Raw genomic sequence first — 6,450 nt, forward strand, 5'->3', positions numbered from 1 at the left:
GATTTGGGCATCCACACATATGCAGACACCCGCCGCTGCCGCAAAGGCTACTTGGGCAGCCGCGATCGATTGCCAGGTGCGGTCCTGGCAGGAGCAGCTCTCCCCTGGCTGAGAAGTTAGAATCTGCGCCTCTCGGGGCCAGGTGAGCACTCTACTGTCACCCTCCCTCTACCGCGAGCAACCAAGGCCAAGGCAGGCTCTGCGAGCTCCAAAGATGGTCAGTTGAGAACAGTGGCTCAGCCAGACCTGTGCACATATGCCCGTAGCAGAATGTTCAACACGCCACTCAGTGCTGTTTATTCAACTCTAGAAAGCGGCCAAGAGGCAGAATCAACCCAGACGTCCGTCAGCTGATGAAGGATGAACACAGCATGGCCCACCCACCCCCTGGAGTGTTGTTTGGCCAGGAAAAGGAGTGAAGCCCTGACATGTGCAACAAGTGGGATGGACCTGACATGGGGCAGTGAGAAGCCTCTCCGAAGACCACAGTGTGTGGTTCGCGTGCATGGAACGTCCAGAACAGGCCAAGCCAGGGACACAGAGAGATTAGTGGTGCCCGGGAGCTGGGGAAAGAGGGTGGGGGTGACTGCTCACGGGCTCAGCAGTCTTTTTGGAGTGATGAAAAGTTCTGGAACTGGGCAGTGGTGATGCATGTGCACTATTAAAATGGTTAAAATGGTAAATTTGTAAAAGAATCACAAAGATGGGCTGCTGCTGGCACGGATGTAATAGCCTTCACCTGGACTGGTTATGGAAGGTCCTTAATGGTCCAGGGTCCCCTGTGTGCCCGGTACGGCTATGTGCTGAGGACACATCGAGGAGCGACCGCAGCTGGCCTCAACCCAGGCAGGACCGCGGTGGAGAGCAGGCACAGACGGTAACCAGGTAAGTTAGCCTGAGGGGGAGGAAAGCTTCTTGGAGGAGGTGACGGGGAGCTGAGCTGGGGAGAATGGAAAGGCGTTCAGCAGGCGCGAGACCCTGAGGCAGCAGGGCAGCCTGGGGAGCCACACGTGGACAGGGCGGCGCCAGGTGCCCTCACTGAGGAAAGTCAGGGGCTGAGGACCAGCAGCGGGAGAGTCTCGTCTCTGCCCTGAGACCGGTGGGTCATCACTGCGGAAAGAAGGTGAATTGGCGGGCAGCTGCCATGGTTGTTATCAAACCCATTCCTGAGGGCCTGGATGTGCCAGGCCTGGTGAAATCCTTCCCAATGGCCTTATTTTAGGCTCACAACCCATGCCTGCCTGACGCGGCCCCACACTTCTCAGGTGGGGACACTGAGGCTCAGACAGGGGGTGTCACTGGCAAAGAACATGCAGCTTCCAGGCAGGGCCTCCAGCCCAAGCCTGGTCCCAAGCTCTCGTCCCGGCTGCAGTGAGCCCCCTCCGAGTGGCAGCAGAGGCAGGCAGTGGCCTGTCAGCGCAGTGAGGACCCTGGGGAACCGAGATTCCTGAGATGTCCTGAGAAACTGGTCCGAAGGCTGCAGTGCTGTAGCCGAGCTGGAGGCCGAGGGCTGCAGTATCGGGCACAGTACTCCGTCCTTTGTCCTTCGTGAGGACACATGTCCAACCCACAAACTCTGCTGGGCCACCTAAGAGGCCACCACCGGGTTCCACAGCCTCAGCCTTCCTGTGTGTGCAATGAGGCAAGGCCTCAACCTCAGACCTGGGCTGGCAGCCTCTTGGCCCCGGGCCATTATACCCTGAAGCGTCTGGAAGGTCAGAGAGAGTCCTGGAAGCCAACGCCAGGATGAAGCAGCCATAAAATGGATTTACCTTTGCCTCTTAAGGACACGTCATCTGGAAACCCTGGGAGGACAAGAGTTACATCCTGGGAAGATGGTCCCAACGGCTGTGGCCTGGACTCCTGGAGTCAGCACCTTGGACAGGGCCTGGGGCCAGGGGTGCCAGCAAGGGTGCTGGAGGGGTTCATAGGTTGTCACCCCAACTCCCAGTGGGGACGACAGCCAGATGTGACTCACCCACCCATGGAGGAGGGTGGCAGCAGAGGCTGGAAGGGCTCAGCCAGGCCAGAGGGAGAGACAGGGAGGCCGCGCTGAGAGCGGCCGTCACAGCCAGGCACGTCCACGCCGCCCACAGAGATGCTGTGTGCTCGTCAGCCTCTTCAAAGGAACAGTTGTTCTCCTGTCAAGGAGACTAACTCTCCTCCCCGTCCTCCCAATGTGCTTTCATGTGCCTGCAGCGACGGCATGAAACGTGCCCATCTTCCCGCTTGTGTGTGGCTCTGTGTCTCAGGCTCACCCCAGTCACTTGCGTTGCCCCCACCTCTGTGCCTGCGCCCCATCCCAGGGGACCCCTGTGGGTCTGGGCCCTGCCGCGCCCTTCGCAGCAACGCTGGCACCCAAGCGGGATGGCCTGGATTCTGTTGTTTCTCTTACCTTTAGATGTTCAACAGCATGAATATTCTTATTTTTTATTTAAAACTAATTTGGAGTTCTCACTCTCTAAGGGGCTTCTAATCACCAAAAAGTGCCTACGGCAAGAGCTGATTGACAGGCCAACGTGGCCACTTCTGAAGAACAAATTGGCCATTGGCAGTGCCACAGACAAAGGGAAATGCCACGGGCTGGTTATTTATGAGCTATTAGGGAGAAGCTCTTAGCATCTGCTTCCCACGTGGGCAAAAACACCTGTCAGACATCAGGAGACCATAAAACGTACACGTTTAATAGTTACTTTGTTCAAAAAGTCATTAGAATTGAATGTCAGCTAAAACTTAGGAAAACATTTACTCTTTAAACAGCTTTGAATCTCGACACAGAGCTAGCTGCTCTGCCCAGAACAAAGATGTGACTTTGTGAATAGGGAGGTGACTCACAGACAGAGTGAGGCGGGAGAAGCAGCCCTCAAGGCGCCAGATGAGGAGCCCGGGGGTGCAGCTGGGCAACAGGGCTCCACCAGACAACCATCCGCACCTTTATCTGTCCACTGTCCATTTTTCTGCAAATAAACTGAATGCTCTTGTTAAATACTGGGTGTGGCAGGTGTTGGGTGGGGCAGCGTGCAGCTCACACATGGGAATCCTGACCCAGACGCTGTTCCCAGCCTGAGTTGCTAGTTGAGGGTTCTCCAAGCCAGAGGAAGGAAAGGAAAGCAACCACTCACAGGTTTGCAGGACGGCAATTAGTGCTGTCACATGAAATGACATCATTGGACAGGCTGTTCTCACGCTGCATGTCCCTGGCATTTTTAGTGGCCTTGCCTTCGGTCTTCCCTTGGTGCTGACGCTCTCCTGGCTGTTTCCTAAAGCAGCTCCCAGGCCACTGTCCAGCTGGGCAAAGGTAGGAAGTCGGCTTCAGTCAAATGATCTCTGAGCCGCAACCGTGAGCCAAGACTGGACAGCTGCAGAGCGGTGAGGGACTCTCTGAAGGTGGCGCTGACCAGAGCTGGGTGTTCAGGCCGTAGGCTGGTGTGCGCACCACCTAGCAGTCCATGCCAAACACCCCTGACACTGGGGGGTCTCCCCGAGTGAACAGCCCCCTTCTCCCACCAGCCTGTTCCAGACCCGCCGAGGTCGGCCGCCTTCTCATCTAGCGTCCCGTCGATCCTGAAGGAATCTTCTCACCGGTTTCGCCCCAAAGCCTGTGTTCTTTTCTGTCGATCATACTCCAGGCATTTGGGAGGGCTCATCTGGGGCATTCTGCCTGGGGGTCTCCCATGCACGGAGCCAGCTGCCCCTCTCCACAATCACCCCCACCCCTGGTGTCCTGACTGGGCTTCCTCAGCCTGGCGGTCAGGGTCCCGCAGAGCCAGGTGGAGGCTAACTCACTTTGGAAGTCGCGTTCAGGTCTCATGAGCAGTCACAGACCCACCCAGATTCAAGCGTGGAGGCAGGCTCCACCTGTCGAGGGAAAGAATTTGGGGACCAGGGCCCTGATATCCTTTCCTCCCTAGTAGGCTTCTCGGGGAGGGTGGGTCTCCCTCTCCTGTGCCCGCCTGTGCCCAACATGGGCACAAAAAGGGGCTTGACAGATGCTGACACCAGTGGACCCCAGAATTTCTGCCACCCAGTGTGGGGCACAGACGTTCCAGACCCTCTTGCTAGTATTTCTGCCAGGCAGAGAAGTGGGGTGGGAACAGAGTGTCCTCCAAGAAGGAGCACCTGGGCTGGGGGCACCAAGGAACAGTGTTCACAAGCCCTGTCCTGGGAAGCCCCCATCTAGTGGACCCTCCCTGCCACACCAGTACCATGTGTGCCTGTGTGTGCATGTGTGTACACGTGTGTACACGTGTGTGCATGTATATGTGTGTGCTCAATGAAGTCAGGTGATCCCGGCAGACACAGAGGTGATGCCTAGGTCTCTAGGTGGGAAAATCTGGGCAGGGCAGAGAAGAGCGCATCCCAGCGCCCATGGGCCGCCCAGGGTGTGAGGGCTCGGGGGACATGGGCCACGGGTCTCGGAGGCTGACTCAGGAGCCTCTCAGCGTCCAGCTGGATTCAGTCTCTGGGACCTTAGCAAGAGTCATTCCAGTAGATGGTTGGGGAAAAGACCCCTCTGGGGAGTGACAGAGAGTGAGAGCCGGAAAGGGGTGTGGGACCCAAGAGGGCTGTTTTACTTCTTTGGCAGGTGAGGGGACCCTGATGTCTCTGCAAGAGATGGCACAGCTGCTTGTGGGGTCGGGGGTTGCCTGCCGGGCTTCAGCCACTGTCAAGTGTCCCTGAGCCCCCCACCAGGAAGGTGAGATGAGGAGAGGACCCACTCACACCCAGGGTGTTAGGAGCAGAGCAAGCGTCCTGCCCCCATTGCTGGGGAAGGCTGTGGGAAAGCAGCTGCCCCTCAGCACAGGGCAGAGACGTGGAGCCCAGTGGGGACAGAGGGCTCAGGGACAGCGCTGGCCCCAGGGGTCTTTTGCCAGCTTCCAGCTGCACCCAGCAAGACGCGGCTGGCAGGGCTGTTGGGCATCATGGCTCCCAGTCAGGACCAGCAACTGCTGTGGCTCTGCAGCTGGGCCCCTCCTATGCTGGCCTGTGACCCCATCTGACCCCACATGGCCTCTGGGCTCAGCCTGGGTGTCATGGCCGGCCCAGTATGCCTGGTAGCCGTATTCCCCTGCCACCTGCACCAGCCTCCTCACCAGCTTCTCTGAAAGTTGGGAGGTCTTTTGAATTGCAAAGGCCAAAGGGCCAATCTTGCTTTTAATTAAAATGCACATTCTTTAATTAAAGGCCCCGTAACACTTGAAGGGCATCCACTGAAATACGACGCATGGCATAGTCATTTCCCTGCTGTTAATTACTAATTAATGAAGCTATTTCAATTAATGGCTTCCCCACCATGCTCCCCCTTTGTCAGGCCCCGTGCTGGGGTGCATCCCGCAATGGCGCCAGCAGCCACCTGGCTGAATATTCATGCCCTGACTTCAGTGCTTTTCAATTAAACAGACTGAAGTGAATCCTGGTCCAGAGTTTATCCAACGTCAGTCCATCTCTCCTGTCGCAGGAACCAGTGGGGGGCTGGGGTTCCACTGCAGACAGTGGGGAGACCATGGCCCATGGTCCTGGGAGGTGCCCCACCCTGGAGGGGGGGCGGGCCCTGTGCATCCTACCAGCTATGAGGGATGACCCGCCCAGGAGACAGATGAGCGGGAGACCCAGGGGACAAGTGGGGACCCCCAGGGCACTGCAGTCCTACAGCTGAAGGACAAAGCCAGAAATGGGGGTGGGGCAGGGAGGGCAACCCAGAAAGGTGGAGGGACCATTAACAGGCTAATTATGAATATTAAGTGGTCATTAAAGATCTTGCATTAAAGTGAGGACAGAAAAGTGTCACTGATGGTGACTAGGAGGGGATAAGCCTCTATGTGATTGGGAGTGGGGGGAGGCCACCTGGGGAGGCCTGCTTGGGGCTGTCGGGGGTCTGGGGACAGGACCTCACAGGCACAGCCCTGGCACAGGAGGGACATTGCCAGGACCAGCTGGAAGCGCAGCCACCCATTCTGGCTGCCTACCTGCCCAGGTGGGGGGACAGCTCGCCCCCTGAGGACGCCCTCAAGCCCTGGGAAGGGAGCAGAGGGGACGGTCCATGGAGTCCCACGCCGTGGCCAGTTGTGATGGCGCTCTCCAACGACAAAGTCTCGGCTGCAGCCCTCTGGTTAGAGGTGGAGACAGAAAACCCCGTATGTGCAGCCCGGTGGCCAGCGGGAAGGACCCGCGGCGGTGACTCGGCCTGCGGAGGGGTGAGTGGGTGTGAGTCCCTGCCCTTCTCACGTCGAGTCACCCTAACAGGCGTGCGCCCCAAGTCCAGCCCCTCTCCCTGTCCCACTCCTCTTCGAGGGTGTCCAGCCTCGCGCCCTCCCTCCCCACCACGACCTGGCCGTGACTCCCCACGACCACCGCGAGGCTCCCTGAGCCTGGAACGCCCTTCCAACCCCGGCGCTTCCCGCGGAGCTAAGCCGCGGCAGCTCCCACGTGACGTCCTGGGCGGAGCCTGGG

This window comes from Rhinolophus sinicus, linkage group LG13 (genome assembly GCF_036562045.2).
Source record: "Rhinolophus sinicus isolate RSC01 linkage group LG13, ASM3656204v1, whole genome shotgun sequence".
In the NCBI taxonomy this organism is placed as follows: Eukaryota; Metazoa; Chordata; class Mammalia; order Chiroptera; family Rhinolophidae; genus Rhinolophus; species Rhinolophus sinicus.